The sequence below is a fragment of the Lactuca virosa genome, chromosome 2, assembly GCF_052849685.1.
Source record: "Lactuca virosa cultivar CGN04683 chromosome 2, Lactuca_virosa_CGN04683_v6, whole genome shotgun sequence".
Classification (NCBI taxonomy): domain Eukaryota; kingdom Viridiplantae; phylum Streptophyta; class Magnoliopsida; order Asterales; family Asteraceae; genus Lactuca; species Lactuca virosa.
In genome coordinates this window covers 77,083,603-77,095,874 of record NC_136427.1, presented here as the reverse complement: position 1 = coordinate 77,095,874, position 12,272 = coordinate 77,083,603, and positions in this window count along the sequence as shown.

The following is a 12,272-nucleotide window of genomic DNA, read 5'->3' as shown; positions in this document are numbered from 1 at the left end:
GATTTCTTTTGGCCTTAGGTTTGGTGGGTGATGCCTTTCGTTTGGCTGGTTGCTTAACTTTGGGTCCGGACTTAGTGTGAGTGGCCTCTTCCGGAGTAGGCTCAACTGAGACCGAGGCAGGCTGTGTTGGGTCGAACACAACCGAGGTCTCAAGATGGTGTTTCAGAAAGGGAGATCCGGAAGGAATGAGGGCCAACATATTGTCCGGAAGTCGTCTGACCGGACCAAAAGATGATTGGTCCGGAATTCTGTAAGTCTTAACAAGTTTGAAAGATACACATCCCTCCGGAGGAATGGTGCTCACCGGAATGGGGATGTTAAGTTCCTTGAAGATCTGTTCAATCGTCAGGGCCCAAAATCTAGGGCTCGAAATCTCGTTCGGAATAGATGTTGAATACCACATTCAGCCAGTCTTTGCTTAGGGTATCAATACCGCCGTGCTTGCCCGATAGTCCACGGATGATAAAGTGCATAAGGACGGTCCAGAGCCCTGAAACTGCAGTTTTCTTAAAATCCTTTGCCCTATAGTCTTGATTGTACCCGATGAAGTTGAGAAACGTCTGGAACTCTTCAGCAGTTGGTTCCACCACTTTGAAACCAGCAGGGTTTGGTGAAATTCCAATGGCCTTGAGAAAGGTTGCTTTGTAGACGGGAATGGTGCGATCATCGATAATGGAGGTTAATAGAACATCATCTTCAAGTTTGATGATAATGAATGCACGATGAAGATGAGAAAGAGGGAGTGGAGGATCAGGGATTTTGGTAAGTGGAATGGAGAGAGGATGATGAGCGAGGAACTCAATCATTATCCTGATTGATTCGTCGTAATCAAGGGGGTTCAAAGAGAACAGCTGGGTAGTGTTCCTAAGAAAGGGTTCTTGATCTGCAGATGATGATCCCTTCGATCCTTTGGATGATTTCTTCCTGGCTAGGGATTTCTTAGGAGTTGGAGCAGTTGAAGCTTGATTCTTGGAGGACTCCATTGATGAAGATGAAGAGGGCTTGAAGAACACGAAGAACTGTGAGGGTTTTTGGGAGGTTTGAGAGTTGAGAGATCGTAAAGAGGTAAAGGTAAATGTGGAAAAGTATTCATAGGTAGGGAAAGACGGGTCAGGTCGAAAAAGGTAATGGATAAGGATCGAGGAAGATTGGATAAGGATCTTCCTAAAAAGGATCTTCCTAAAAAGGATCTTCCTAAAAAGTAACCGAGGAAGATTGGATACGGATCTTCCTAAAAAGTAACCGTTGAGAAAAAAATGTTTCACCTTATTACCTCTTGGTATTCCGGATGAATTGTTCCGGACAGAGCATGATCCGGAGGATAAACGAGATGTTCCGGAATATATATGATATAAAGGGTTTCCGGAGTAATTTTGAAAATTTTGGAGCATATTGAAATTCCGGAGCAAATTTAAAAATTCTGGAGCAGATTATAAAATTCCGGAGCAGATACAAATTCCGGAGCAGATTTTAAAATTCCGGAGCAGATTGAAAATTCCGGAGCAAATTTTGAAAATTCCGGAGCATATTGAAAAGTCTGGAGCAAATTTTGAAAATTCCGGAGCAGATTGATATTCCGGAGCATATTTTAAAATTCCGGAGCAGATTGAAAATTTCGGAGCTGATTGAAAATTTTGGAGCAGATTTTAAAATTCCGGAGCAGATTGAAATTTCGGAGCAGATTGAAATTCCGGAGTGGATTTCCGGAATTCCTTTATTGAGTGAGTTCCGAAATGGTGATCCGGATGATGGTTGAACTTGATAGTCATGATGAAGAGAATGAACTGTACTGCATAAAAACTCAAGGGAAAATTAGTAAAAAAGACAGGTAAAAGGATCCTATGCATTTAGAGGGAAAATAGTTCCGAAGCAAAAATAATTAAGTTCGGAGCATATTTTTTCTTCTGGATACTTCTATCAAAGAGAACATGTCTCCTGAAAGAATTGAGGATCAGGCATCATCATACCCATTTTGTTCAGAAAACCATTAAATTTGGTTTCGTCTAATGCCGTAGTAAAGACATCAGCAATTTCATCGTCAGATGGAACAAAAATAAGTTCGATGTTACCATTTAGAACATGATCTTCAATAAAGCGGTACCGAATCCAAGAGTTGAGATTTCATCCAGAGAACTTGAGAGGTACAGCTGGCAGCTGCAATGTATTCAGCTTCGGCTGTAGAGAGAGCAATGCAGTTCTGTTTCTTGGATGACCAGCTGACTAAACGACCACCTAGGAATTGACATCCTCCTGATGTAATTTTCCTATCGAGTTGAAGACCACCATAGTTCGAATCAGAGTAAGCTTGCAGAAGGAAACTTTCATTTGCTGGATACCAGATTCCGAGGTTCTTTGTACCTTTGAGGTACCGGAATATTTGTTTCACAGCCAAAAGATGAGACATCTTCGGATTGACTTGAAATCTGGCACATAAGCATGTTGAGAACATGATGTCCGGATGACTTGCAGTGAGATAGAGTAAGGATCCAATCATTCCATGATACTTCTTTTCATCTACTGAAACACCCGCAGGGTCGGCAAAGATTTTGTGACCGAAGCCCATAGGTACCTTGCCTGAGGCACATGTGTCCATAGAGTATTTCTTGAGAAGCTCAGAAATGTACTTCTCTTGGTGAATGAAAATACCTTTGTTAGTCTGTTTGACTTGAAGGCCAAGAAAGAAGCTTAATTCTTGATTCATGCTCATTTGGAAACGACTGACCATAAGTTTGGCAAAATCAGCAACCATAGAGGAACCCCTAGATCCAAAAATGATGTCGTCCACATAAATTTGTACCAGCATGAGATGCTTTCCATTTGATTTTCGAAATAGAGTGGGATCAAGTATACCTCTTTGAAAACCTAAGCGCTTGAGAAAATCGGTGAGTGTCTCATACCAAGCCTGAGGAGCTTGCTTGAGTTCGTAGACAGCCTTTCGGAGTTTATAACAGTAGTTCGGAAAGGAAAGAGTAATAAATCTGGGGGCTGTTGAAGGTATACTTCAGTGTCAAGTTCACCATTAAGAAAATCACTCTTAACATCCATTTGATAAACTTTGAAGCCTATATGGGCAGCATAAGCAAGAAAGATTCTGATAGCTTCAAGTCATGCAATAGGAGCAAAAGTCTCGTCGTAGTCAAGACCTTCAATTTGAGTGAAACCTTTAGCTACCAATCTTGCCTTATTTTGGATGATAACTCCTGCAACATCTAGCTTGTTGCGAAATACCCATCTTGTACCAAGAATAGGTTGATGTTGAGGAGGAGGTACGAGAGTCCAGACTTCATTTCGGTCAAATTCTGCCAGTTCTTCTTGCATGGATGTAATCCAATCAGCATGCTCTAATGCTTCCTTTATGGATTTGGGTGCAACCATGGATATGAATGCTGAAAAATGGCATTCATTTTGGATGTTGGTAGCTGAGCGAGTTTGTACACCAACATTCAGATTGCCTATCACTTGATTTGGAGGATGATCCTTCGTCCAAACATGCAATCGAGGGAGTTCTTGTGCAGCCGAAGATCCTACATCAACAGTAGAATTGATTTGCTCCCCCTGAATGATTTGAATATTGGGATGATGCTCCCCCTGAACTTCTGAACCGGAGAGGTTGACATCATCATCAGAAGGAAACTCACAGAAATTTTCGTTTTCATCAATATTGAGAGGATTTGAGTCATCGAAATCGGCAGCTGCATCTTGGAAGCCATCCACATTTGATTCAAGAGAGGGATTTGCATTATTCTCCCCCTCAACCTGAGAAGGTTGAAACGGTTCGGAATCAAATGGAGGTAGGCTCGGAATTGGACCGGAGAGGTTGTGAGAAATTGGGGCTTCCGAAGGAGGAATTGGAATCAGAGATGGTCGTGCTCGAGATTCGGAATCAAGAGCAGTTTCGGAAGGACCAAAGAGGGTTTCAAATTCAACCTCGAGAATGGTTTGAGGGTTCGGACATCCTGGCGGAGGAGCATCAGACTCCATGATGTGAGTTGTGACGTGAGTGGGGCCAGAATTCCGAACAAAGTTGTCATCAAAGGTAATATCAAAGATTTCTTCCAGAACACGAGTTCTTCGGTTGAGAACTCAGTAAGCCTTGGATTTGGAAGAGTACCCTAGAAAGATAGCTTCATCAGCTTTTGGTTGGAACTTTGTAAGTTGATCACGGTTGTTTTTGATGAAGCATCTGCATCCGAAGACATGTAGGAACGAGATCGTTGGTTTTCGACCATTCATTGCTTCGTATGGTGTCATGTTGAGCCGTCGATTGATAATACTTCGATTTTGAGTGAAGGAAGCAGTGGATACAGCTTCAGCCCAAAGATAGAGTGGAAGGTTTGCATAGTTCAACATGGATCGAGCAGCTTCAACGAGTGTTCTATTGCGTCTTTCAACTACACCATTTTGTTGTGGAGTGTAGGGAGCTGAGAAGTTGTGATCGATTCCTTTTTCTGTGAGAAACTTCTCTATGGTGGAATTAACAAATTCCGAACCATTATCACTTCGGATTCTTCTGACCGGGAGTTTGATAAGAACTTCTATTCCTTTGATAAAATTGACGAGCTCAGAGGCTGTTTCAGATTTCAGCCTTAGGAAGAAGACCCAGGTGAGACTGGTAAAGTCATCAACAATCACAAGAATGTATTTCTTCTGATGAAGACTTTCTACAGTGGATGGTCCACAAAGATCAATTTGTAGAAGTTCCAATGGATCCGAAATGGATTTTTCGATGATAACAGGATGACCCTTCTTTGATTGCTTACCACACTCACATGCAGCACATAAATGATCATTTTCGAACTTGAGAAGAGGTAAACCTCTTACCATTTCACCTTATACAAGATCATTAATGTGCCGAAAGTTCAGATGTGCGAGCCTTCGGTGCCATAACCAACTGACGTCAGGAACAGCTTTGGAGAGAAGGCAGAGTTGCGGTTTGCCAATGATCATATTGATGTCAAGTGGGTACATGTTTTTGTTGCGAAGAGACTTTATCAAACATTCTTTTCGGTCTTCAGTCATCACATAGCTATATTTTTTGCAAAATTCCACACGTCGGCTTGAGTCAGTGAGCTGAGCAACACTTATCAAATTATGTTTCAAGTCAGCTACATAAGAAACATGTGAAATAGAGAAGTTTCCATTGGTGAGAGTTCCATAACCACAAATTTGAGAATTGGAGTTGTTGTCATATGTCATGTAACCAGCATTTGGAGAAAGCTTTAAATCTCGCAGAAAATTCTTCTGCCCCGTCATGTGCATGGAGCAAGCACTATCAATATACCATATTGTTTCTTGCTCTGAAGCACAAAGTGCCTGCAAAATTAGTGAGTAATGGAGCTTTTAGGCTCCGAGTTAGACTTTGGGACGTAGGCATGGACTTTAGACTTTGATTGTGACTTAGGAACAACTACCTGTTTCTTGGTGAGATTACTTGAGTTCTTTGGAAACAGACAGAATGCTAAAGTCTTTTCATCTATCCAGTAGTCAAATTCAACTACTTGTGGGTGCGGAGCTGGCTTCTTCGGAACATTGGTATCCGAAGGATTGACAGTTTTTGTTATTTCCGAGACAGTTCTTTTGTTAACAGATGTTTTGATTTTCCACACAAGATTTTTGTTTGAAGATTTTGAAACAGTGGTTTTTGAACTTGTGGATTTGCTTGATGACACATTGTTCTTTGAAATTTTTGGTTTAAAAATTATGCCATCAGATTTTGCAATAAAGACAGATGAAACATTTTGAGGTGTCGGCGAAGTTTTTCGGATGGTTTTGACATTGAAATTAACATGAGCTTGAGGTGATTTGGAGTTAAGGACTTCCTTTGGTTCCGAACGAACAGGAGGTTCGGAAGGTCTTTTAAGGATCCTTGTGGGAACAAACGAATTTTGACTATGGTTTTGACATAAGTACTACCTTGTGTTGTTCCGAGATGAGTTTGGTTTAGATTTATCAAGGAACCTGGAATTTTGTCTAGTCTTAACTTCATGTTTGTAAGCATTTCTAGCTTATACCTTGGGATCTACAACATCTTTTCTATTCAACATTGGTTTTTTCTTAGGATGAGGAGAGGATCCAGAAGTTTAGCCTTTGGATGGATTTGTATAATCAGGAGTAATGGGAACCAATTTGGTCTTTGAAAGGACTACGGAGTCTGACTCACATGAATCAGAGGACAGATTGCTTGAGACTTCGACTTTATCATCTAAAGATGCCCATATAAATTCCGAGGCATTGACTTCAGTTGTTTCCGGAATAATTTCCTCAATCACACAGTTGTTGACGTGATTGCTTATAGGAACATGGTCTACACAATTTGGAAGACTATAATGATATTCCATGGTCCGATTCAGGTCCAGGTTTATCAGAGGCGGAAGAGGCGTGGAATCAGGACATTTGACAACTATTGGTTGGAACTCAGGAATTAGGGACTCAAAAGATCTTTTAGCCTCCGGAAGGGGTGACAATGGAGAAACAGGAGTGTCTGAATGTTTAATGTTCGGAACCTCTCCCATGAATGTCAGATTTTGCAATTCCTTCAGGGGACTAACAATTGGTTTCGGAAACTCGCTTCCGAGACTAGGAGCTTTGGACCATGGATGACGAAAATTATGAGTCATCCGAATGTCAGCTTCAAGCATGTCAACAGAGTTATGCAAAGCATATATTTTGGCATTGAGACGTTTGTTATCAAAAATCAAAAGATTTCGTTCAGAATAAGTGATTTCACATTTATCTTTCAAAATGATACGTTCATCTTTTGACATTACAAGTTCATGCTTTAGAGACTCGATTTTCAATTTTTTATCCTCAAAACGTAATCTAAGACGACTTAGTTCACAGTCTTTCTTCTCACTGGCTTCTATGGCAGACTCATAGGCTTTATAGATGGTGTTCATATCTGTTTGGATCTGGGTCAGATAAGGTTCACATAAAGTCAAATCAAAATTATTATCAGAGATCATGGATTTTACCTGCTGAACAATGCTTCGACCTGGTGGATCGTTAGTGGCCATGTAGCAGTAGTGAGGTTCAGTAACATTATCTTCATCTTTGGATCCAGAAGACCAATAACCTTCATCCCATTCAACCGTTTGTCTTGCCATCAAACACATTTTTCTTCCAGTCACTAAATCATCATCATCTCTGGATGACCAATATCCTTCGACATCTCTTGAAACGGTAGTAACAAATGCTTTCTCACTTTTAGCCATTTCTTGTGCTCTTCGGACATAATAAGCTGAGCCCTTGACTTTTGGTTTTTGTGGAGCATCAGCTAGACAATCTTTGGCAAAGTGGTTTGCATGACCACATTTATGACACAAGATCTTTGGTTTTTCTAATTTGGAAGTTTGAGAAGATTCCGGAGTTGAGTTTGGTTTAGTGAGGTTAGGCTTGTATGCAGGAGGATTTTTAGAGGTGTGTTTTGGTTCCGGAGCAGAATATGGTTGAGGATGGTTTTGGTGAGGGGCGTTGAATCTGTTTTGGTATGGTTTGTAAGATGGATTGAAAGGTCGTTTGTATTTCATTGAGAGTAAGGCAAATTCTTGTTGGAAACGGAGTTCAGAATCTAAGGTTTCAGAATTATCATCAGGATAGATGTGTGTGGGTAAAGACGTTAAGGATGACTGAGTTAATGGAACAGTGGGTTTGTAAGGTTCCGGAGCAGGTGGGTTCGGAATGGTTGATTCAAAAGAACAGACTATAGCAAGTGGTCCTCCGAAAAGTTCTCTTATGGTTTGAGCAACGTTTGATTCATGTCCTTGAAGCTCATCAAAAAGTTGATAGAGTTTCAATTTTTTTAAGGAACCATTGCTTTGAAGACAGGACTTTACATTTCCCCATCCCTTACCAAGACTGTTAATGAACTTGAGATTGTACTCGAGAGGACATGAACTTGAGATTGCGCATACGGTGGAATTCATGCACCATACCCATTTATTTTATCATAAATTTATTTTGTAAGACTTTTCTTCTTATGAAAAATCTACCAAATCCTCAGTTTAAGTTCTGAAACACTCGATAGTATGCCCGAATACGTCCAACGAAGGCTTTGATACCAACGTGTAACGACCCAAAACTCAGAACCAAAATTTTTTGTTTTTATATTAAGTAAAGCATCAATCAAAAATATTTCTCAAAAACCACAAAGTAATCATAGTGTATCCAACAACATCCCCAAGTACAGGAGAGACTAAGCGGAGTATCATGGTGTATGCAATGCGATCATCTCGAGCTCTTCCCCTTCGAACTGGAAGTACCAGAAACATAAATTGAAAATCGTAAGCGCAAATCTTAGTGAGTTACCCAAAATACCAGATACCATACATATATGTCAGCTTAAGGCTGTGCCGGGTCTATTTCACCCCTCCGCCCAAGTCTATTTCTACTCATATGACAGCACAAGGCTGTACCGAGTCTATTTAACCCTGGGTCTATTTCACCCCACATAGACAGTATAAAAAAATATTGTGATGTTTCTTTTCTTACAGACAATTTTTTATTTATTTTTCTTATTTTCAACTCATATGTTAGCACAAGGATGTACCATATCTATTTCACCCACATAGATATAGCAAATAGGCATACATGCATACAACACATACAATATGACTCACAAAGACTACAAGCACATATAATTCCTAGTGTCCTACAGTATAGTGAGAAAACTCACCTCAGTCTGCTGAAAGTCAAATAGACGCTCGGGTTGCTGAACTGGAGTATCCCCACACTAACCAATCAAATAGAACCAAAAATTAATAATCACGTCATAACCATAACCCGGACTTAAATCGACTAATCTCGACTTCCCGGGTAAAAGACTATTTTACCCTTCCCTAAAATATCCGAAAAGGCATGCCCCGAACTCAGTGGCACAAAAGCCCAATAGTGGACCAATTCCTAAAGGACACTCCAAGCCCAATATGGACCCAAATCCAAGAAGGACCAATACCTATTAGTGTCCTAAAATGAGAAAGACTTGTGGCCTAACAAGGTCCCGAAACCCTAAAGTCCAAAGGCGGCCCAACATCAAAAGCCCATGACCAGGTTGCATACGCTAAGAATAACCCTAGTACTCCCGGTGTACTAGGTCGCAACATGCAGTTGGGGATCCAGACGCGTACGTGCATCGTATGGATTTATACGCCCCCTTCAGCCACTTCATCCATTAAGTCCTTATTACTTTAGACCACATGTCCAAATTTCAGATCCAGAGTTTGGAAAACGTCTTAATCCATACTTTCACTAACATGGTGCCTTTGCATGGCATAAATGGACCCAAATCTTAGATTTAGCATCCTACTTTCACCAAATGGACATATGTTCATGCATGGTTGGTCCTAAACCACCAAGATGCTATCTTTATAAACTAGGTATCTCAAAAACATCAAGATGAGCAACTCATAACTTATGGAGTGACAAATCCCCACTAGAACTCATGCATGGGACCAAAATGTGCTAAAAACAAACCCTATACGAGATCTAACAATAGAGTCATCAAGATAGAAGCTTTTATACCTTAATGAAGCTGAAAAATGAGAGTAGATTCTAGATCTAAAAGCTCATATTTGATCTAGGCTCCACCTCCAAGTTTCTTCTTCTTCAAGGCTCACTAAACAACCACTAAAACACTCAAAAAATGGGGTTAAATCTCTCTGGATGAGCTAGGTTATGAAATAGGACGCAAAACGGAAATGGAATCTAGGAAATGAGAGAACCTTGGGACATAAGGTTGCTTAAATAGGGTCCAAACCCTAAAATTAGGGTTGTTCCCTGATTGCGTATGCCCAATGTACTGGAGGTAGGCCGATCATACGTACTCCCCTCCCAAAAATTATAATATTGCCCTTAATGAGCAAAATTGCAAAGTAATTACAAACCAAAGGTCAAAATGAAAAATACCTTGAATCGGGTGTTACAGCAGGTACGACAGAAGGGTGTGTTTTGAGCATAGGGAAGAAGGGCATGTCATGAAGGACTGCCTGGAGAAGAAGGAAGCTGTAAAGTTGAATGTGCCACCAAAAAAAAAGGTACGAGCATTCCAGATGATCCTGGATGCAGCGAAGGATGGAACATATAACGCTTGAGAAGACCAAGTGAAGGGAGTTGTTTACCTAAATTTTAAGACACGAAGTGGTCATTCCATAATGATAGTATTATAGTATATAACCTAATATAAGAGGAATTATGTATGGTAAACTCGAATAAGTGTTGTAATTGTTTTCAAAAGTTATGAAAAGATCCCCAGTTGTCTTATACTACTCAATGTGTTTAGTTGTTGTGTGATCCTTTCTGTGTATGGTGACTTAAAATACTGCAATAAATTTTTTGGGACGAGTATGAGTAGGTGTGAAAAGTAGGATGGTCCTGTACTAACAGAAGTACATGACTCGTAGTTGGATCAGGTGGACTCACAAGGTTAGTAAGGCGCTAGTAATTGAGTTCGCTTAATTAAAATTTTGGTCATTACCTTCCTTCCGGTGATGACTATGAAGAAGATTCTTAAACGAACCTTGGTAACTATAAAGGATCGAGGTTGATTGTTATCTGCAAAATGAGTTACCCGGTTCTGAGAACCATGTTCGACATGCATGTCCGAATTTACTTGTAAGATTGAAGAAGGAGATGATGGAGAAAATCGATAGATAGATTACATTCATCATTAAAATTAAGCATCTAATAGCTACAAACACTGCCTAGAATAATGTAGCTGTACCACATTAGAACATGAAGGAAGGTGTCCTTCATGTTAGAGTATGACTCAAAGAGACCTTAGTCTAGCCATCAGTTTTTTATGATAATTGAAGTGAATACCTTATCTTATGTTAAGTATGTTCTAAAAGGAGTAGGAGTCTCCATTGAAGAACGAATTTAAAAGGAAGAGCAGGTGCAGGGTTGATCACTCTCAGCAGTCTAGAAGTGTAAGAGTTCAAAACTCATTTGAAAAGTTATAAGAGTTATGACTATTATCTAGGATGGAAATGTAACGTACAGAGTCATTATACAAACCGTATTTTGCTGATGATTCAAAGACATAATCATCCTAATGGGGAGATAATTGAAACGCAAGTAGAATTGAGCTAGACAAATTAGATATAATAAGCGATAAAAGCGACTTTTTTATATAGAAGATAGATAATATTAATCGACATTATAGTATATGTGTCAAGGATTATGTACATATAGAACTCTGAAATCTGACTTCATGTGAATCAGTAATGCTTCTTCAAAGTTTTGCGAATAAACAGACACGACTCTTCGTAACGTAAAAAGTGAATTTTTGATAGATTACTTATTAGCGCAAGTGATCTAAACTAAAACTGTAGTAGTCATAAAACTGAGAATGTTCATATAAAGAACGTCCAAATATGACTTCGTGAGAGGAAGTGATGATTTTTCGAAGTTTCAACGTAGTAGTATACGACTCAGGAACCGAAATTAAAATCGGGCCATTGTTAGGAATAAAATCTAAACAAGAGTTGAAGATCTCGTCAATACCTATCCGTCAATATAAAGTGTTAGGTGTAATAGATTTCATCATTGGGCTTTTTATAATTAGTCCATGTTGTACACGGTTTTGGGTCTGTTCAACCCTTATTAATTAGGGTTATAATATATATAGTGCATGCATACACCGTAGTGAGTACGGATCGAAAGTTCTTATCTTATCATTGTAACCCTAGCACACCTCTACAGTAGAAATTCTTAATAGAGTTCTTCTGAGGTTGTGTCTTATTAATCATTCGACACTTTGTTGATTCATCTTGTGTTCATTCTTTACTTCGTGTTCTTATTATACTTGTTTAGAATCTATTCGATCTATAAGGTTTTAGTCTTATCAATTGGTATCAGAGCAGGAGACTGTGTAAATCATACACATCTCTTCTGTTTGAAGAAATCATTAGGGTTGCCGCAAATATCGAATCTGTTGGAGCCGTCATTACTTTGTTGATGCTGCTCTGTGATCTCAATATTACCCTAACACGATCTTACAAGTCTGATTCTTAACAGGTATGCAAAACAAGTCAACATGTCTCACGACGATTCTCAAACAATTCCAATCAACATCTCAAACAATATAGGATCAACCACGAGGATTCCGATTTTGTATCCTCATGAATATGAAGTCTGGGCATTTCATTTTGAAGACTACGTTCTTGGCTCAGAAGATAATGGGTACTTGATCTGGGAAGCTATTACCTTGGGTCGTTTTGTTCACTCTGAAACCAAAAGAACCATTAAAACTCAGAAGGAATACAACCAGTTGCTCATAG